This window comes from Athene noctua, chromosome 16, assembly GCF_965140245.1.
Source record: "Athene noctua chromosome 16, bAthNoc1.hap1.1, whole genome shotgun sequence".
Classification (NCBI taxonomy): domain Eukaryota; kingdom Metazoa; phylum Chordata; class Aves; order Strigiformes; family Strigidae; genus Athene; species Athene noctua.
Genome location: NC_134052.1, coordinates 10007182 through 10029976, shown reverse-complemented (window position 1 = coordinate 10029976; position 22795 = coordinate 10007182).

The following is a 22795-nucleotide window of genomic DNA, read 5'->3' as shown; positions in this document are numbered from 1 at the left end:
ACATTTAATGACATTTTGGATAGTTGTTTTCATGTGTATCATCTGCATAGATGTTCTTTGCTAAAATTATATATCATTTAAGAATTTGCCAGCTGTACAGCAAATATATCACACACTGAGGGCAGGAACACACACAGACAAATAATGTCTTTCCGCTGGCTAGTCTAATTTTATTCTATGCAGTTCACTAATGAATAATTTACTTGATAATGTAAATTAGATCAATTACTGTTGCCACTTGTATGAAATCATCATTATTATTATTAAAACAGTTCAACCTTATAGAGAGGAAGTGCACCTGTTCTCTGCCCTAACATTAGGTTACGCTGTACATTATTAATGCCAGGTATAAATTCTTTTTGTCTCATATCTAGGTCTTTTTTTCCCCTCTTGAATCCATCTTTCAATAAATCTGCATGCAAATTAAATTTCTTTCAATGAAGCATGATTTTGCTTTATCTTCCAGCTTACCTATGTACTAACTTACAATTTCAGAGATCAATTCATAGAAAAGCTCTGCATGATACATTATATGAACTTACTGAAGCTGTATAACGTAGAAATACGGGTGTTTATTGTTCCGGGTTTTTATTCAATGGATGTCAGATACGGTTTAAAACTTGGTATAGAATGGGCTTGTATTTTTTCTACTTTTCAAAAAAAAAAAAAATCATGTTACATCAACAGTAGATACAGTTATGAAGAAAATAATCACATTTGTTTAGTTCTAAAGAAGGATAATCTGTTACTTTTGTCATTATTTCACCAGGTATATTTTTTTTTCCCCTGAACTTGCAGAAAGAATTATTATGTAACAACTTCAGGTTCACTTAAGAGCACCAGAACAGGGCTACCGCATCAAATGCAAATAAGAATGTAAGAAAAAGTGCATCCACAGAGTCGTCATTATAAAGATCCACAGAGCAAGAGACTTTTACATGATCTCTGCATCAGAAAGGACCTATGCTTGGACTGATGGTGCACTAAGATAAAATATCCCAGGGAGGAAGAACTGCATGTCTCTTGTACTAAAAAACTCCAGGCTGAGCTGACTGGTGCCTTGCCCAATGACATTAACAGGTTACGTGAGCAAAATTCATCTCAACGAAGTGGCAATAGATTGCTCATTAAGATGTGTGAGACCTACAGCCTGGAAAGCTTGCCCAGAAAAATACAACACAAAATGAAAACCAGGGAACGTAACTAGATCCCTGACAAACAGCAAAGAAGCTAGAACATCATACTCAAATGAGAATGCCACAATACTAGAGCACAGAATATTTTTGCAACAGTCTGTTTGTGGGTTAGAAATGCTGGCATCTTTTAGTAGCAGATGTGGTATTTGCAGATGCAATGCAGAAATGTGACCTGGGCGTAAGAGATTGCAGAGATTTGGTGATCATAGGAAACAAAAGGAGAAGAAAAAAGGTAAAGATGAAGCTAAGCTTCTGAAATTCCTACCTAGAAATTTCTGCTAGAAATATTTAAAACCTTGCACAAGGGCTGCCTTTGTTTTTAAGTGCTTAACCTCGCCTGAAGTCACTGAGATACCTTCCTTTGATCTCACTGAACTTTGAAGCAGGTCAAACAAGTAAAGGTGGTTTGCATGTCACCCTCCTCTATCACTATATTAATATAAGACTCGGGATGACTATGTCTATACCTTATAGAAGCTAGAGTTAAGATATATATTTTTTTTTTATTAAGCCTAACACCACCACCTCTCAAGCAAAAATTTTGAATACTATTTCCTAGACTACATAAAAACATCCCAGCAGTTTTTCCTATAGCAAGAAAATCCACTTAAGAGCAAACAGTTCATTTCATTTTCTTTCATTACAGGGATTTCATTCAAGCAAGCCCCATTTGTGCAGATAGGAGACATTCAAACTTAAGGGCATCCATTTGTCATTTCTTACTCAATGCCACATGGCTCGTATCATTAGCTGGATAATACCAGCTTTTTCTAACCGCCTTTCACATTTGACACTGATAAAGATACAGTTGTAGTCATGATGAACTATTACAAAGCAACCACTTATCAGAAAACTTGAATTAGGGCTGAGAAAAACCATGGACAGTTTTGCTTTTCTCAGTGCACTGAGAAGTGGGAGGACAAGGAGTTTTCTTCTTTTCTAGTCTAGCTACTTCCAGCTATAAGTGTGCCAGGTCAGACTCATATGGTCATCAAAACTACGCTGCAGTATCTCCTACATAAATGTGAGCAATGCCTGGCTCAAAAGGAAACTGAACTCAAGGCAAAGATTTTTGCCTACAGATTTCTAAAACTGTCAAATTGAGACCTGAATATTGATTTCCAAAACTGTCGAGTAAAGACAGGAATAAAAATGGCAGCTGAAAGATCAATACAAATACGTTTATCTGTATAGGGACAATGTGTTGGGTTTGTTGTGCATGTCACGATTGCATGTTCAAATGGCATTGTAATGTCTTTATTCAGATGTGCCTTCGGGGGGTTGTACAGAGTCATTTGTGAAGGCCAGCTAGCTTGTGAACATTGAAAACACTCTTCAAAGTGAGTAGACAGTGCTTGCTGACCTGCTAGGTATTTGACTTCATGTCTTCTAAAATGTAAATAAGAAACTCTCAAGTATCTACAGCTAATGGAATGTGTGGAAAGAAAATATTTCTTTTCACTGAGGGAAATGCACAAATAACGAACGCAGTAGTGAAAGACACACACCAAGAAACAAGTAGTTTTGTAGCCTAAGGCACAGCTGTTGACTAGCAAGACAGGAACATGAACAGGACACTGAAAACAAAAAACCTGAACGGGCCACTTCTGTCTAGAGGCACAAAGGTGGTGATCAAGCAGCCACCCTTTCACTGCAGTTGGACATCACACATGCAGAATAATACCTTAAAGAAACATCTTAGATATTCAAAGGGAGAACTTCTAAATCTTAACTCAAGTGATTTAACCTAATTTGAATTGCATTACTTTTCTCCTTCTCTGAATATTAATTGGTATTTTTGACAGATAGGTTTACTGTCAGTGAGATGAAAGATATGCCTGTCAGCTAATGTTTACAAGTCAGTCTTCAAGCTGAGAGATAAAATTAAAACCATTACCATACCACCAGTCTCAAGCCAAACTTAATATCATACCCAATACTTTGCAATTAAGCTGAATTAGAAGAAATTAAGCAAAGAATCCTTCCCCTTGGCTAGAATAGTTTTTAAGTCTCAGCACACTGTCCAGTCACATTTACACGACAGATTTTGGGAGCGGGGAAAGGGAAAGTGAGTTCACCAAAACATTCATGTGTTGTAAGTTCACATGCTCAGAGCCAGGTTCTAACTCTAAATGTACCAGGATGCTCTGCTCAGAGCAGTTGGAGATACAGCACAGTATGACTTTGTCATTTGGATGTTGTGGCTTGCTCTAGGCATGTGCTGGCACCATGAATTGTTCTCTCTGCTATTTTTGCCTAACTTTTCATCCAGTTGTATTCTGACAGAAATAGGCAATTTGATTGTCCCTTCTTAAAATGGGCTTCTCTTCTCCAGTAAGAGATGACAGCAATGGCAGCCACGACATCCTGCAGCTTCCTCACCCACTGCCACTTCGACACTCGGCAAAGGTTGAGTGGGAACTACAGGAACAACACAGGTGGGACCTGTGCCCACCCCACCACTGACCAGGGGGGTATTTTCCTTCTGTCTCTCAGCAGATTTCCACATGCCCAGCCAGCACCTCCAGCCCATGTGCTTGGGAGAACACATGGGTCATGGCCATGGGATCTCGGAACGCCTCAAGAGCAAAAAATGGTCTAGTAAATTATTTTGAGAGAACGTGCCTAGGCCTAGTGAGTAATTGGATGAGACAGGAGAAGCCTGAGGCACTTTTCTAGGCCCATCTGAAGTACTAAGACAAAAATAAACCAGGGTGATTTGCAATACTGATTTATCTTGCAAATAGTGCACATCAGCTTCAAACATTTGTCAGCCTGTGACTCACTTCATGGTGACAGGTAGAAAGGTCAATGTTTTCTTCTTCTTGAACAGAGTAAACTAGGGCTGCTAACAGAAAATCAGTTTTCCAATTACTGGCTTAGCAAATAATAATCAGTTTTATCCCATCTTTAGCTTGAAAAACCTGAGGTGTTGAGAATAATGAATTGGGTTTTCAAATGCTCTGGAAAAATTAACTATTTAGTATCTATTTAAAATCATGCAGAGTTAAATGGGAAAGGCAGGCAGGTGAGGGACAATGGAGAATACTGTCTGAGGCAAGTGGGAGTAAGAAGAGACGTCTGGTGTAGAGTTTTAACTTAGAAAAAGTACTATTTGATTATCGGTTGTGATTACAGTTTAATTCAACAATCTCCAGTTACTTTTTCTCCCATACAGTACAACCTTGCTATCATTTTAATAGACTGTGTTGCCACATATATGTTAGCATATTCATTTTTAGATTGCCACAAGACTTCTAAAACTAAAAAATAAGATAAAAATCATCCTATGAGAACTTAAGGCATTTGAAGTCAATGTTGCAGCACTAAATACTGATAGAAAAAATGCCTTCAAAACAGTTTGGAAATATGGGAGCAGAAAAGGAAAGTGAATTATTTTTTTTCTACCTCAATCTTGGCAATTTTATGACAAAGCAAGGGGGTATTTCATAGTTTTCATGAAAAATTTAAAATTTCATGATAGAGGAAGGCAGATGTTCTCTTGACCAGCTCACATTTGAGGGCAATATTTAGCAAAGCTGCTTAGTACTGTCATTCAGATGTACTGGGTTTTGTATGGCAGCTGGTTTAGCCATGGACTTCAGCTGGCCTGTTTTGTTACACCGAGGTCATAGTGGTGTTGTGATTGTGAAAGATAATCACAGATATATTGCACTAGAAAAGCTTTCCCCTTGAGAAAGAGGGGATATCACAAACAGTTCTACCCCCACCTAAGGGCACATAGCCAGGCAGCTTGAAGTGGGAGAGGAAAATGAGTTAGAAAAATGATCTTTCGGGGGAGGTCCAGGCAAAGTTTGTCCTTTGGGAAAAACTATAAAATAGGTAATCCACTTTGTGGGGTTCACATGTATAAGAGCTTGCTCAGAGACAGATTGCAATTTAGAAAGGATTAGCTACTAGTATCCAAAATTATATTTTAGAGGGAGGAATTCAATGCAGGGGTTTTAAGTATGTTTATGCCCCTCTTCCTGCTGTTTCAGACATGAATCAAATACAGACAACAGCTAAATCCACAGCTGTTCAAAGTGGTTATTTCACTTGTTTCTTCTGTGGCTTCTTGATTTATTCCACCAGGTGTGAAACCTCCCCACTCTCTGGGATGGAATATTCTTTTCCTAGCATCTTACAACCTGTTTGTGTTTTGTATGAGATAAGGAATTGTATGCATTCATTTGTGCCTATTAACCTTTTTAAAAGCACTCTGGATGGATTAGGAGTTCAGAAAACAGGCCAGAGAATGCCATGGCCCAATACTGTAACAGCTGTTAATTTTGTTCTAAAACCCATTTGTTTTGAAATATTTCAGTCTGGATTTTTTCTGAGGGCAGACAAGCAAAAGAAAGTAGAATCCAAGTTGCTTCTGCCAGTACAATGCCCGTCTCATGCATTTTCAGCAGCCAGCATAGGAATGAGTTCATTTTGAATTTAAATTAGCTTATTATAATTTTTTTATTACTGGCTTGTGACCAAATGAGGAAGTGCTTTCTAATATTCAGAACATGCTGTACCATTTATTTCTTTACAAACAATTTTAGAAAAACATTATGATCAGAAAATTATACTCTATTTTTGATTAATTTAGACTAGTAACAGAAGTTTGCAAAAACCAGAATAAAACTCACAAATTTTGGTGAAATTATTCCATGAGATTTGTCTTCACCATGCTACCTGTAATATTTCAGTAGTAATTAATACAGTAGTACTTTATGAACCTGTTTGCTCTCCTTTAGTTAAGCTATGCTAGCATTGTCATAAAAACCACACACACTTTTCTGAGTATTTAAAAGAATTCCAGCATAAAATTCTGCTTCTCACTGCAATATAGCCTACATGAGCTTTTGACTGAAGAAATCAAAGTTTAAGTTTTTGGGGGAATTTCAACAACAGAATGGCAAAACCAGCAACAAAACTGGGCACAGGAGGGAGAGGATGGCGAGTAGATCAGGAAGGCTCCCATAGTTGCAGGCAGCTCAGTAGTCTCCCCTTGAATGATTTATGAGCTCTCTCACAGCCTTCACTGAAGTCTGCACTTCAAAAACATGCCAGAGCAGCTGTTTGTAGATGTAACCAGGCTTTGCATGTTATAAATAATGAAATAGTTATTTAGATAGTACCGCACCCAAGTGGTTTCTTCGAACCGAAGCTGTTGTACAAAGGGCAGAAGTCGTAACAGCTTTGTTTCACCCCTTGCTGGAGAGGATTGACGTAAGAGTGGGAGAAAACACAGTTTTCCAAAGTCTCAGCCTAACAGTCTTCAAAAGCCTAGGTTCCCTCCAACTATCACAAAGATCACAAGCAGGAAAAGAAACCTACAGCATGGGAATGTGTAATTTTGAGCCTATGCTGGCTTGGCTTCATATGGGTCTGTTAAGCCACAGTGTCCTCAAGGTGACCAAATATCCAGAGAATTTAACCCAAGGAAACTGTCTGAAAGTCTGGGGCACTGAGAGGCATTGGGGCAGGTTCTTGGGCAACATCATTTCAGAAGCACTAGTTCTGTGCTGCTTGGGACACCGCAAAGAATGAAGAGGAGCAGGAGAGGTCCTCTAGTTCCTTGCGCCAAGAGGGAACGTGATCCAAGCAGATTTCCCACAAACCTGATGAAATCATGGACTAAATACAACTGTGCGGGAACCAACTGCCAGAGAAGGTGAAAGTTCCTGTTGTTCCCAGACTGAACATAAGGGTGAACAGTAGGAAGTCTGCTCAAGCCTAATTTCTACATTGCTGCTCAGCCTGAAAAAAGCCTAATTTTTAAAGGAGATGGTTTTTGATTTGTTCTTGGTCTTCACACAGTACAAGGTCCTTCAGATGCAATTCATGTCAACTCATGCTGTGACAGCTTTAGAACAACTGAGACTGTAAATAATGTGGTGTTTTGTTCATTTTGGATAGGCTTACAAAAGAGGACTGTCTCACTGCTTGGTTATTGGCAGCCCATAGGATGAAACGAACCTTCATTTTTTAATGAAGGAGCAATCCTGCCAAAAGAGTAAATAAAAAGAAGTGCAGAGATGGTTTTTTTTCACAGGCTGGCTCCTCGCTGATGTCAGAGTCAAATTTCTAAGCAACTTTGACATTTTCTTAAAACTGAAGATGGAGAGACAATAATTTGCTAATTTCATAATTTGCAAGGTGGTGAGAATTTAACAAGCCTGTTTACTTCACACCTTCTGGCACTGACATTTCTTACTATTTTGTATTCAAATATATTACTTCTCTAGCTTTCTGTCCATATGAATATAGAAAAGGGCTAACAAATGTCGTGTATTTCCCATGTGCCTCCCAAGAAGACAAGACCTGAATTGGAGACATAGATGTGCTCAAACCAATAATGTCTTTCCATTTCTTCTGCAGGTCTACAAGTTCCATGTTGTTTTAGAAACCCTGACACAGCTTATGCCAAAACTGGGGACCTCCAGAGCTGTTTTGTTGCATCTAAGTCAGAAATTTTTAAAAAAGTAAAAATTGCCTATGGCTGGATCATCATAGCAATAAGATAATGAGCTAGCTTTTTTCAAGGGACAACTAAAAGAATATATAATTAGATAAAAACAAATTATAATTATATTGAATTATTTTAATGAAAGTCATCTGAAACATTAATTTCAGAAGCAAATAGTCTACATTAAGCTATCAGAAATGCAAATGGCTAAAAGCACAATAGGACATTTGGGAAAAAGCGTATTATCTTAGTATCACATATCTTCTTGTGAAATGCAACCAACTTCTTAGGAGGAAAATAGATCCCTTCACAGAATTTACATTGAAATTGTCAGAATTAAGGAAGATCTATGAGAGATACCGTACTGCGTCACCTCATTTTCCTAGTCAGTTTTTGAAAAAAAGGTCTTTTCTTTCCATATTTATTTCATAATTATGGAATAGGAAAGCTCACATGTGCATGATGCACTAGAGAAGTGCACAAATTATCCGCAGTCCAAAGCAAAAGCAGGCCAACTTTTACCTTAATCTTCAGCTCTATAACATTGCTTTATTAATTATATTCCTCATTGACATTCAAGGTTTCTAGAAAAAGAGGCCAATATGCAGCCTACATCATGATATAGATGTGATTCGAGTGCACCTTATCACCTTCAATACAGAGAAGTGATAGAATTCTCTCGCCTAATACTGGGACTATTATAACCAGTCCAAAAACATTTTCTCAGTGAAATGAGACACCATCTTTCTCTTGTTCTGTTGTTTTCTAGTCCAAATGAGGACTGTGTACAGCAGCAGTGAGGAGAGGAATTTGATAAACCAATGATGAATGACCAATGTTCTCCTGACTTTATAAGGGATATTATCTTGTGTAATATTGCAGACAGTTTTGATTATTGTCAGAAAACTGGACCATGACAAAAACCACAACACCTTACACAATAAATATGTTTCCTCTGTGTCTTTGATTCATATCTTTGGGCTTTGCTGAAGAAATACATTTTTCCCCTTAGCACTTGCAGAGCTGTGATTTCTTAAGAATGATCAATGTATGACAGGAGCCACATACTATTCTGGGGCTCAGACAACCCGGCCGCCTAAAATTAAAAAGTTGCCTCTTTCATCCAAGTATCACAGTTATAAAGAGCCTGAAAGAAGAATTTAGCTGACAATGTAACTGCATGAGGCAAAGATGTGGAGAAGAGACTAGAGCCTTTTTTTTCTCTCAACAGCTTGACTTGATCTCAGCTGTGTTTACTGCTATGGCAGAAAGCATTTTTTCACTTGTAAGCTGATCAAATTTGACCTAGAAGTTAGAGAGAAATAAATGTAGCATTCTGTTAATCCAATCTTTTTTCTAACCATACAGCATTTTATAAACAGCCTAACACACATAGCAAGTTGAAGAAGTGGGAATAGATTAATAAAATATTACAGCTCTCATTTACTCCATGCTAAATCTAAATGTTTGTTTAAATGCTTGTCTAAATGCTATCAAAACTGCTACTCCAAACATACAATGGGATCAAAACACAGCATATTTCAGAACTGACTCCCAGGACTTGCAGATATCACCAAAGGAAAAAATATTGCAATGAAAAATTAGCTAGTTGGAGATAGATGCGCCTTCTTCTCGGCTAGTGTTCCTCACTAGGCTCAGCTTCACAAACACATCTTTCTCTCCTCCCACTTCCTTTATTAAAAAAAATATTAGCCCTTAAGCTACATGTGACTGACTGGCGAATGCTGCCATGTGATCTGCCCTTTGATGATAAGGACAAAGTATTTTACTGTCTTTTCAGGCATTAGTAGTAAGGGTCATACTGAATTCCAGGCACTAGTGACAAAAATCAATAGGATTTCTGGGACTGCAAATAATTTTTTCAAACTAAGGGTACCACTCAGGCTGGATATTGCATCTTTTCATATCAACACAGTGGGCCACCTTTAGATGATCCCTCTGAATAATTTCCATACATGGTTCTAGGACTTTGCCTGAGGCACTGATGAAGCAGAAGCTTTCACCACAAAGTCAAGAGATCTCTAAAGGGATTCACCAACAGTTCCTTAGGCTGAGATAAGCCTGAACCTTTCCAATTATGCACCAAGAAACCTTTTTTACCCATCAGGGTGTTACAGCAATGGTTGTATGCAGCCACTAGCAAGCACATCTGCAGGTTGTTGTTCTCCTGCACGGTATGCTCCCGTTACATATCGGGGTGAAAAATGATCTCGGGAAGCTGGCGTATACAAGTCATCATTTACTAGTACCCTAATCATTATTTACCATGAGCATCACTACCTGCTCCTTAGAAACTTATTTATAATTCTCCTCACTTTCACAGTGACACAAAATGATGTATATTCAAACTGATATAAAAACCATTAATAAGCACAGATATGGAAAAGATTCTGCAAAACAAATACCAAAGAAAATAGCTTCTAAAACAGGCAAAGACATTCTGGAGTGACATTCAAGAGGAAAAAGCCTGTGTTTCATTGGAATAATAATCAAACACTATATATAATAATAATAATAATAATAATAATAATAATAATCTAAACACTCTAAATCACAGGAAAATAAACAGAAAAAATCAAAACCCTGCGCATGAATAAGAAAGATCTATGACTGATGTTTTTTAATGCTTTGAAGGCAAACTGAAGCTGTTTATTTTTTCAAAGTTAAGTCATTTTGAAATATTATCTATGATTACATCTGTTGAGAAAATCGACCATACATTCCATGGAGTACTGTATATTTTGACATTTATTTTCCTTCTGTTTCAGAACAAAGTGAACATTTGGTGGTTCTTCACGGGCCAAAAATTCCATATTGTTTCATGTAGGAAATGTTTAAAATATTAAAGGTCAAAATTAATTATGACATGTCTTGTTAAATATGCAATGATTAATATTATTGCATTTGAAATCTGAAACTAAACAAAATAAGGCATTAAAGACTATCAGAACAAAATAAGAAAGCCTAAATGGTATTTTTTCATAAACTCAAAATATTGCTGGAATTGACAAATCCAGTGAAACACTTCTGACAACACTAGTTTTCTCTTGAAAAATTTATGATGGAAAAAACCCAGATATTCCGTTGTGGTTTGCATATTGCTCAATTTGTGGGATAAAAACCCCATTGATCTCTTTGCCAGTGAGGTAAGATGCCAAAATACACAAATGAGAGAAAATGCCCTGGAGTGGGCTGATGAGTTGACACTTGGGAGCTCCATATCTGACTGCTTTCCAGCTGGGTCCTCCTCACACTTAAGCAAACCGCTTCACACCTATTTGCACAACGGGGAAGGAAGGTCAAAGACAGATGAGCCATGTAAGGGGTAAACGCACATATGACAGCTCTGTGTGCAAAACTGCCAAAACTGTGGGGGGAAATAAAACCGTGCTCATAATAACAGAAAGAAAATGAGTCAGAGAAAGAATGAATACGTGCGGTTTTACCCAGCAGGAACTTTCCTCCTAATGAAGTCTGTCTGTGCAATTTCACGCAGAACTCACTCTAAACTGCACTTCTCACCACTGGTAGGTTAGTGAAAATTACTGCCGGGTCCATGTTCTTCTGCCTTGTGGCAATTAGGCTTACTCAATTTAAAGACCATTTTTCTTTCTAGTTCTCAGGAAGAAGGGAAAGAAATGCTGCTGCCAACCTATCCACAGAGCTTCAAAACTGCATTTGAGAATAGTGAAGCAAAGAAAGTCCCAATTTAATCTACTGCAATACTCATTTTGAACCAATCTTACCCTTTCCAATTTCCTCCTCCTTTTATAACAGGCACCCAACTATGAAAGCCTTAAATTGAGAATAATGAATCAAATAACCTTTGTTGTGTAATTCAGCTGAAATCTTCTCTCAGCACAGCTCCCCATGATGCTATTAAAACTTGGGTGTGTCGCTGCCCTACTCAAGTTTTGTCATCCAAGTGGGCAGGCTACAGAGATGCAATTAATGACATAGGGGAAACCACGGCATTATTGACCCTTCCTTTGAGGGGGTTAATCTCCTAACAGAGCTATTGACAGCTAAATAATCCCAATTGCATTGTTGTCTTTAAAATCCCTAATCTATGAAATATAAAAAATAATCCAGGGGCAGTGCTGACATATAATTTATAAGTAAATTACTGTATGCAATTGAAACAAAGGTTGGTGCTTATGCATCTTACTCTGAGATTAATGGACATTAAATTATTTTCAAGGCTTGCTTACTATCAAGGGACGCAGTTACAGAAGTTTCATAGGGAAATATGTTATTCAGGTTAAACTAAAGTACTCTTCCTAGTACAGAGTTATTAAACTAAAGAAAGGCAACCAGAAAAGAGATTTAGTGGCTTCACTACTATGCTTTTATATGCTATTTGTTTAAAAAGATGGCTAATAATTCACAAACAGAATGATTTGTAATGCAGGTAGTATCTAGATAGGAGTCTTACTTGATTTTCCATATGGTTTATTGGCAAAAAGGAGCAGCAAGAATGATGCAGTCTGCATTTGCCATTTCCTTGCTGAAATAGAATTAAAATTTGGCATCAACACTGTCTCTGCTCTAAAGAAAATAACACTGCTAACACATTAGTTATTTCTAAATCTGTCTATTGGATACAGACCCAACACACGGGCAGCAAGTATCACGGTGATATTAAAGCAATTGTGAAAAAAGATCAGTATAACTAAAAGATCTGTATGTATTATTTAATCAAAAATACAAGGTCTGTAATAAGTATGTAGCTTCTGAATCTCAGGACACTATGAACAATATTTGAAGTGTAAATAGTTTAGGTGTCAGTTCAGGAAAGTACATAAGCACTTTTCAATTCCATTGAGGCAATGGTTCAACAAGTACTGATGTCTCTTGGGTAATGACATTTTATTGAATAGAGTGATATGAAGCAAACTATTTTCTTGTTCCCTATACATCTCTCTACATCAGCAAAATAAAAAGTCAAAAGGAGCTATGCCATGCTTCTGAATATTTGAGTATCCAACCAGATGTAAACAGGAATGAACTCCAAGTCCCAGTGGCAATGTAATATTCTGAGAACACCTGAGTTACAGTAATGATGACACATGATTTCAGTTTTCTTTATATGAAAATTACTGAAAGAAACATAACTACTGTTCAAGTCTATTTCCAAATGCTTATGCAAAGTAGGGGTTTTTTACACCCTCAGCAGACTACCTGCATAATGAACTTGATTACACCTACGAGATGGTCATGTTGTTTAGGCCATGTCCTGTTCTAACCCTCAAGGAACCTCAACAGTCCTTCAGATAGAGCATCAAAATCCAGGCTGTGCTATTCATTACTTCGAGTGAACTACAATTGCTCCCAAAGATTCACAGTAAACCAGTCTGCTTTGTTCCTGATCCAGAAAATTTTGTTTCTGCTTAAGTAAAAATTTAAGATACATCCATTTCCCTTCCAGTCCATTCTTTGATTAATAAGGTGTTGAAGAAGGCCAGGTGTCCCATATTAGTAAGTTGTTTAATGAACAACTGGTTATTAAATGCACAAGAAAACGTCAAGAAGACAGTCTATTGCCATGGGGATTAGAACCAACAGGCTCATGCCATTACTTCTGGAAAGCCTGAAACTGCAGACCACTACTACAGCTGTGATGCTTTAATTGAAATATTAGTCCTTCAGAAAGGTGGTCTGCAGTTTAAGGTTTGCTCTATTTCTTCATAAGTAGTATCATTTGCAATTATATGTTGATTTTTGCTGATATACAGATGCCTAGGGCTTAGTTCTGTACCATGGGGAGCACATTTACCAAGGCCATGGCTACCAAGATGACAGAGTCAAGAACAGGATAAGAAAAATTTGATCCATCCTAACAGGCACCAGCAATACCCTCCTCATCAGCTACCAGCTCATGAGGGACAGGACACAAAGCAAAAAGCAGCACAGTTCTCAGTTTTGCAGCTGTCAGAAGTAGCATTCAACAGTCTTTGGTACCTGCTGTGAGGTTCTGTGTGCAAAGGGAAAGTAACTGTCAGTATTGAGGTGTGGTGACACAGGAAAATAGCAGAAGACAACACAGGGGAAGATATAGACAGCTGTGGGATTTTATATGAACTAATTATGATTCATTATGTAGACCAGGGTGAACAACATCAAGTGGCTGGTTTTTAAGATTACCTGTATTACTGCGAACACAGCTTCCTTACATGACCTTCTTGTTTTGTCCCTTATAACCTACTCTTTGAAGGCTGATGCTTCTGGCATCCCATAGTTAAGGCTCCTGCTTTGTTTTTTGTCGTGATTAATTCATTACTGCTCCTAGTACTGCATACACTCTGTACCCACCCTACTTGTTATACACTTGGCCTTTCTGCTTGGATCTGTGGGTCTTCAGATTGTGTTATCCAGAGGAATGTATATGCCTTTGACCACAGTAGCTTTGGGGTAATACAGCTTTTCAGTGAGTTGTACAGAAGTTTCAAAGTAGAATCACTGCAGTTTGCTGAAAGAAAAGCTTGTTATGGGAGTTCATCCATCACATGCACATGTTGATCATATCCTGCCTGCTCTCCACTGGATCTATCACTGAGCAAAATGAGACCAAGGGTTGCAGTCAGGGTTGGTTGTTAGCCAAAGCAGCACTCACCTTCAGAACAAATTCTTTCAAGATAGAAATTACTGCTTCTGATAACTTAGGTTTCAAAACAAGACAGTTCTCATCTTGAGTGTTTTAATATTCAATTAGACTATGTTCAAGACACAGCAGACTTTTCAAGAATCCATGGAAGGACGTTCTCTGAAAATGATGCCACACTTTTGCCAAACCAAGATTAAACAGAAGCCTGACTGGAGAGAGTTGTACATACTACCTCTGAATACTTGCATGACAGGGAATAAGAACAGATGAAGTGGTGGATCAGCTAAGCTCAATTGTTTAGTATCCTATCATCCAAAGAGAACAAAAAAGGAGAAACCTGCAAGTGAAAGAAGGGAAAAATACCAAGCGGTCTTCTATGATGATATAAGTGCCCACAGACAACAGCACATACATTTCTCCTGCACAGTGGTGCAACAGCCATTCATATATCCTATGCCCTCACCACACATTCTCAGACTTTGTACAAATAAACCTCTGGCAGCATCTACTGTTTTCCAGGAGCAAGATATAAATTGCACACCATCATAAGCACTGCATGGGCATCCTGGGGAGCATTCAGCAACAGAACTCATGAACAAATGCAGCTGGAATTCACCATGGGATGTTTTTATTTACCTAATCAGAAGGAAATAAGAATCTGTTTAGAAATTCCCAGACTATCACTGCTAGCAGCTAAGCCTTGGATCCTATGCAATCAGAGCATACCAGGTTTGTGGGCTTGTTTTCAAGTAGTATTAGAGTCAATGAAGTTGGATTCATCAGTGTAAAGTCCTGAAGTTCATGGGGTTTGTTCTCAAGGTCCAGCTGTCATGCCATTGCTAGACTGCTTACAAAGGTTCCACCTAACAGAATGCTCACAACAAATCTTGCAGTTGCAACTAAATCACCTCAGTGATAGAAATAAATGTCTGTAAGACCTGACTGTTAATTGACGAGTTAAAAACTTACCATTTCTCCAAAGCTAGATGCAATTTAATTGGTTATGTAATACATCTTCTGAGCCTCAAATTTTTGCTGCAAAACTGAGTTTCCAAGCATCTAAACTGAATATTTTCATTGCTTCCTTAGACTAGTTCTGAAGTGGCCATTTTACAAATTTCATTATATCAGTTGAGGCTCTAAGTACTCCAGGCTGAAGAAACCCTTTGCTTGAGGTTTGAATGCCTGCATACCTTTAGACACTGCTGAATTTTGAAGGGTGGATAGCAGTTGTTTCAATCCCCACCTCTGATTTTCTTTCTATTTATTAGCAGCTGGTTCAGAGAATTAAACCATCTGCTCTATGAAAAATTAGTACTGCTGAAAATAAATAGTTTAGCCTTGGCAGTAAATTCATCCAGGCTGCAACTTGTCCTACCATTGCTGCTTCTGCTAATAAGATTACAGCTAGAATATTACATCTGTCAAGAACCCTCATAATTGCTTTTAAAAGTGAAGTATAGTTCAGATCAAAATTGTTAGCCAGTTGTTGAGCAATCTCCGTACTTAGTTTTTCAAATGTCTGAGTGATTTCCTTGTAAGACAAGCTAAGTGAGTGAAGCAATAGGCATAGATGTTCATTAGTTTAATTGACATTATTTGAAGATAAATAGTAATGTGACAGATTATAAACAATAGTCTTTGTTTTCTGCTTGTAGTTTATGGAAACAAAATTCTGCAATCTAGAGAATGGGAATTCTAAAGTATCTACTTGGCTGTGCAAGACAAGCAATGGAAAGAACAAACATTTGACTTCGAAGGACATAGAATAAAACCCTACATAGATAAATGATAAGTAGCTCTGGCTGGAAAACTGGGGATAATCTGTTGTTCGCTTCCTTGTTGGTATTTCCAGTTAATACTCTTCTTGCCATGTGACAGAAGGCAGATCAGTGTGCTCCATTCACACTTGAAGCAAGTCACTTCCCATTAGCTTCTAGGTCTGGAAAAAGGGAATAATTATGCCTTTGAAATCAGATTTACAGAGAAGTCTAGTCAGTATTACTGATATAAGACTTACTTCAAAATGCAGCTTATCACAGAACTTGCAGGTGTTTGTACACATAATACTGTGGGCAGATCTTACTCCCCTATATTCTATCCTCCCAAACTTGTGTTTTACAGTATCACTGCTTGCCTACCACGAGTTTTGACCTGGTAAGTAAGCAGAGCCACTGAAGACTGTACTGTAACACTGCTGTTCTTACTCTTCACTCACAAAACCTTTTAAAGATTTCAAAAGGCATTAGGAACACAGTAATCTTCACAAATTCCTTCTGAGGTAACATCTCTGGTGAGGTAAAAGGCTAGGATTTTCAAATGTGGGTGCCTGGCGTTATCTTTTTAAATGTCTCAGGATGTAATGAAGATGTCAGTGGGATCTTCGTCACTTCTAAAAAATTAGGCCAATTATTTCAGTGCCAGCTCACTGCACAGCTTCAGAAATCTGCCCTGGAAAATGTCAGCCCAATACTAGTCTCAGTGAGTCAGTGATAAACAAGTTTAAAGGCTTGGGAGCCGCACAGACATTTCAAGGGACTGCAGACAGGAGCAGAGACAGACCTTTTTCTCATGTCCTGTCAAGTGATAAAGCTGCATCCTCTCACTTTTCAAAACTCAAGGTCCAAAGCAAATTCCCCCCTTCTCCCCAAACCAGGCAGTTTCAGCTAAGAATCCCACTTCCCTGCCCCTTGTTCTAATGCCTGGAAGCTTCTCATGTCATTAACTTTTCCTACACAAAATCCTGCATAAAAGCAGCCCTTTCTTCAGGTTATTTTCACAAGATAGCACATCTCAGGCTTAATGGTCAGAGCTCAATTGTACCATCGCCAGTTTTGATGGACTCTCAGCAAGGAAACTGGAATGAAAGCATCATATTGCCTGTATGCAGTGGGTATAAGACCTTTTGAAAACTATAACATTATACAATATATAAGATAATTTTTTCTGCTATGCTTCCTGTCTCCAAGGAGTAAAAGCTGACAGCACTGTTAGTTTTGGGGCAAAACAGCAAAGGATAGAAGCAATTATTTCATGCAGTGGTCACCATTTTGGCTCATGGGATGAATAAATATACCACATTTCTTTCAGGCAGCAAACAAAGATTAATTACTTAAAAATAAGGCAAAGTGAAAATCAATCTGCTGAATTAAAAAATATGTTAATATTCTAATTGATATATTGCATGTCAGCAGGAGTAAAATGAAATAATCTATCTTTCTGAACACGTGATTTTTTTTTTTGTTGCTAGAAAACTGTTCCTGTTTTTTAAAGAGAACATCCCTCTATCCCTCTCTATATATGGAATATGCCGTCCCCCTAATGATATAACTATGTATAACTACACCAGAGAGAATGGAATTTATATTCATGAGATACAGATGGCTTCATAATTCACTAGCAGTGGAGGCCTGAGTGAGTAATTAGGCCTGCCCTATGGAACAGAAAGCAGCCCCAAATCTCAGTACAGTTAGTAAATAACTTACCTAAAGAGACACAGGTCCTCTTACTGGCTCTGCTTTGAGCTGCTCTCTGACACTGGGCACCTCCCCTCTCCACCTTTTTTCCAAGCTCTTCATTGTACCTATTTTAGACTGGCAGGTTTTGGTTTATGGGAACACTATCCCTAGGTTTAACAGTGAACAGGTCTGTATCCTGTATAGAGTAATCATTGCAAAGGGTCCCAGCTATGACTGGGAGAAATCCAAAAAGGTAGTTGATTTTAAATGAAAAAAGTTAAGGTATCATCCAATTTATTTTTTTTAAGTTACTGAAATTCAATCCTTCCATTATTGAGTCAAATATAATTCCCATGTTCAATACTAGACATCACCAAGACTGCAGAGTGACATTAGTCTAAAGTCACTAGCATTTCAGACCTACAGAACCAGCTAGACACACATTAAATTTTTTGCTAATAGTCAGCAAAGCCACACTTTATCCTTCAAAGTCCAATTGCTTCTATTAGAAGAATTTGACAGTTTTAGTCAAGGTTTCAAGAAATCAGTGGAGACACATGTGTAGTTATCAGGATATACCCACATGCTGCTTAAAACACATATACAAATAACCCAGGGAAGAGAGTGAAGAAGTGGTATACATTTTACACAGAAGACTGAGATAGCACAGACGAGCTATTTACTAGCCTCCATATATATGGCTCAAAATTAAGTTGGTGCCAAGTAGTTAGCTGAAAATGTTCATATATTTTCAAAATAGGCTGGAAGTTTACAACATGAATAGACTTTTCTTTCAAATAATTAAAAATTTCCCTATGCCTTATGTTGTAATAAAGTACTTCATAGAGCAGACCAAAAAATGGAAACCATCTTCCCCCATGTTCCAGCTGTGATTTTTACTCCCTTGTTTTCTACTTGCTCCAAAAACTCCAGACTAAGTATCCTCAGCAACTACTAGAAAGGAGACTTCTAGCAGTTCTTAACAGTTTATCAACTTGAGCTTATAAGTGATTGTTCAGTAACAAAGCATCTTAAGAGGACTTTTTGCAAAAGTTTCTGCTGAAATTAGAAATAATCAGTATATTTCCTTACTAACAGAAGTCAGAACTCATTATAAGAGTGGAATAAACTGTTTGTCTTTTTTTCTTCCATTCAGGATCTATGCTGCCGCTTTCTAGCATCTTGCTGTTGCTTAAAGACATAGAATATGGTATAGCATTTCTATTTATATGAGACTTTAGAAAAAAAGACTGCAAAGACACACTTGAACTTCTACATAGAAGAATCCAACTGTAGACTACTCTATTATGCAGAAGCAAACTTAGACTTACATCAGACCCTTGAAACACACATCTTCAGAAAATAAAGCCTCTTCAATTGAGCAAAAGCTATACAGAAAAGGTTTTTTCACTTCTTAAAAACAATAAAAATTTTATTACTTGTTTTTTCCCTTTCAGAGAAAGGCAAGTCTCCACACTACAAATTACCATCCATCTCCTAAAATATAAGCCATACATTGATCTCACCACAATTTATAAGGACAAAAATGAAGGGGGCGGGGTGATGTATAAACTCAGCTGGGATCACTTAACTTGGGCTTAACTATAAATACATCCTTCTTTTAAAAAAATTTTTTTTCTTCTTTGCTATTTGAGGCTGTTGAGTAAATTTAGTTTACAGAAATTCAGGGAAGAGCTTCAGCAGTATTAGAGCATCAGTTAAGTGACTTGTATTTGATAAATTAAAGATAAGAATAGATTCTTTCTTGTGTGCACTCTGGCTAACAAGGAAACAAATTCTTTTAAGAGAAAATCAGATGATCAGTAAAATAAGAAATCTGAATTTTTAGGGTTTCTTAATACTGCTTTTAAAGTGAGAGCTTTTTGCTCTTACTATATAATCAAGAAAAGTGATGTCTTTAGAAAACATTGCTGCTACATTGCTGACACTTCTAAACTGATAATGAATTTTTTATATCTATTTAGATATTATGTGACACGAAAAAATTTCAGATTAAAAATTTGTTCTGTTTTGAGCTTAGTAATTAATATCTACCAGAAAAAAAATTAAGTAAAAATGGATGTTCATTTTTGGAAGGTTTAGAAATAAACTGTTTCAACTCCTACTTATGCATCTGTATCTTCCTTGAAACAACTATATATACTTCCAGCTATGTGAAACTCTAAACACACTAACCTTTTTCATTTAAAGGAGTTTTTTCAAAATATAATGTGTTCTGTATATATTGTATTGATTAGATTTATCAACATATGTTTTATGAAGTCAATTAATGAACACTAAAAAACAAATACAAAATTTATCTTCTCTGAAGCTTTCCTAAAGGGGTTCTGAAGCCTGCTAGGCTTCCAACAGACCAGTCAAAAAAAGTAGCAACACAGTTTAAGTAAGAGTTATTCTTGAAAATCTTTCATGGTGGCTAGGGAATTTCCCTAAAAAGGTAGTAATAAAGGTTATTGCTGCTACAGATCGTGGCTAAAAAGTGGTAGCTTGGGCAGAACATGCTGTGGAAGAGGGAGGGAAGAGACTAGACTCAGGGATCTGCTTTCTTTCTCCTTTGCTGTACCCTGGTTTATAGAAAACCATACATCTGTGGATGCAGCTGCAACTCTTTAAAATTCAGACAGTAAGCAGGCTCTCTCATCTTGAAACAGAAAAGTGGGAATCAGTGTATCTAAAGAGAAAATACTTCAGCTTGCTTGCTTTCAAACCAGCCTTTTTATTCTCCCTTTTCCAGAGGGTTATGTTTTTCAGCCAGGATCAACTTGTGCCTGTTTCCTTTCTCTTTGGCTTGCAGAAGAAAGCTATAAAATGCAGGAACAGAGAGAAACACAAGGACAGAACTTGGACTATACAAACCCATGAGATATAACCTACAAACACAGCATCACCTGTGTTTTACGTTTGATACATACTAAACAGTAACATCAATTTGTCTGAAGAATCAGTTCTCAGTGCTTCAAATCGGTGTCATTCTCTTGTAGTTAGATGTAATTTGGACACAGTCACTGTCTTTATCTGTCAAGCTGTGACCTGGAGAATTTTACCCCGTTCTGATTTTTAAATATTTCACTTATATTGCATATATGATCTCCAACACCCAGCACAGTGGCAAACCAAACCAACAGTAATTTCAGATTAAAGTAAACTAGGGAAAAATATAAACTTCTAGAGAGGAAGATCACATTTGCACAGATGTACCCCAGGTGATAAAATCGGGGGCGTGTTACAGTAATACAGAATTATCTCAATTTAAATGATCCTTACAGAATTTCAGATAATATCATTTCCTCTTCAGAGCCACAGTGGACCAGACAGATCTTGGGAAAATGTAATGGTCATTCTAATTTAACCTATTCTTGCAATTCTACAAATTATGGCTTCTACTAATTAGGGAACCATTTAGGGAAAGCAAATTAATTATTTGTTTTTCGCTTCAGGATAATTTACTTAATGTAAAGACTAGACCTGCAATCAACCAGCAGTTAGCCTAGTTATCAGAGACTTTCTTTCCCATTGATGGGAAGATGATGATGCAACTGAATCACTTTGCATGGAGTGGCTCTCCATGCAGCGGCTGGTGGGATACCCGCTTCTTACCAGTTGTATTATGATGAAGGTTGTATAGTGAACGTCCTGGCTTCTGCTTTGGTTCCTGTCACAATTTCCCCCAGTCAGTTCAGTCTCTTGACATTTACTTCAGATAACCAACAGAGAGATGAAGGTGGAAGATTAGTTACAGGGCCTGATTCCCTGCCTATTTATTTTCTTTGGTTGAAATATTTGAAATTCTGTAAGGATAATTTTAAAATATCCCATTGCCCTTTATAGAAAGAGGCCTAAGAAGATGATTAACTCTTAAGAATGTGATTGATACCATTTGATCTCAGTGTAACTTCAGCACATATTTAAAAATTAGCCATATTTGTGCATGCAAATACTTAGCCCTGTAGCTCTATTAGAAGCAAACAGGATTTGTATATGTGAGCTGTCAGCTTGTTTGATCTGTGCATTCACTCAAATGCTATTTGCATGCAAGTGCAATTACACATGTAAAGGGCAGAGAAAAATGGATCTAGCGAGTTTGGAACCTCTCAAAAAAATTCACCCTTAGTGTATTTTAAACTAGCCTCTTCAGAACAGCTAAAATAAATTCTACCCAAATGTATTACACTTGTCAAGCACCCTCTCTAGAATTATCCAATGGAGGGAATATGGTTTATTGGTTTACATATGATTTTTGGGAGCTGTAACACTTGAGCTCTTTGTTGTTTTGAGTGACCCTGAGCAAAGTAAATGAACCTCTTCTGTTCCTTGTCTGTAAACAAAAGATCAAAGAAATAAAACAGAAATGTAATTTCTACCCTCTATTGATGCAGCATATAACTGTGGAATGCTTAAAGTACTTTCAGATCTTTGTATAAAAGAGTAAGGGTGAAGTAGTACTAACAGTACAAATGTAATTAGGCTCCAGCTGAGTGCAGCCAGGTCTGAGTCATGACACTTTCTACATGTATAGCATTTACTTAAATAAAAACATTAATCTACAAAATAGAACTGAATGCTAGATCATAGCTTCCCCCTGGACTGCTTTTATTTTTCCCTAAATGAGCTTTTGACAGGGGATGTATAAAACTCCAAGTGTGCTGCTGAAGCTGATAATATTATAATTTACCTCTATAGGGCTGAGAATTGAACAGATGTTCTTCCCGTCACCGGGGACATTAAAAATCCCATGATGATTTTTTGAAGCAGTCAACTTTATCCCAAACGTCCTTACCAAAGTCCTGTCATGTTGTCTGTGTTCCTAGTCCTAGTTTAGACTGTTCGGTATACGACCAGAATATTAAGGTGAACATGTCTAATGTCTTACCTAAGGCTGCTTGTACTATTTATACTTTCTGTTTAAGTCATCTGTTGCTTTGCCTATTTCAAACCATTTCTTGTAACTCATGAGAGTGAACTTTACCCAAATCTGTTGAGACCAACGTTGCCACATATGAGAATACTTGTACTTGCACATAGAAGAATT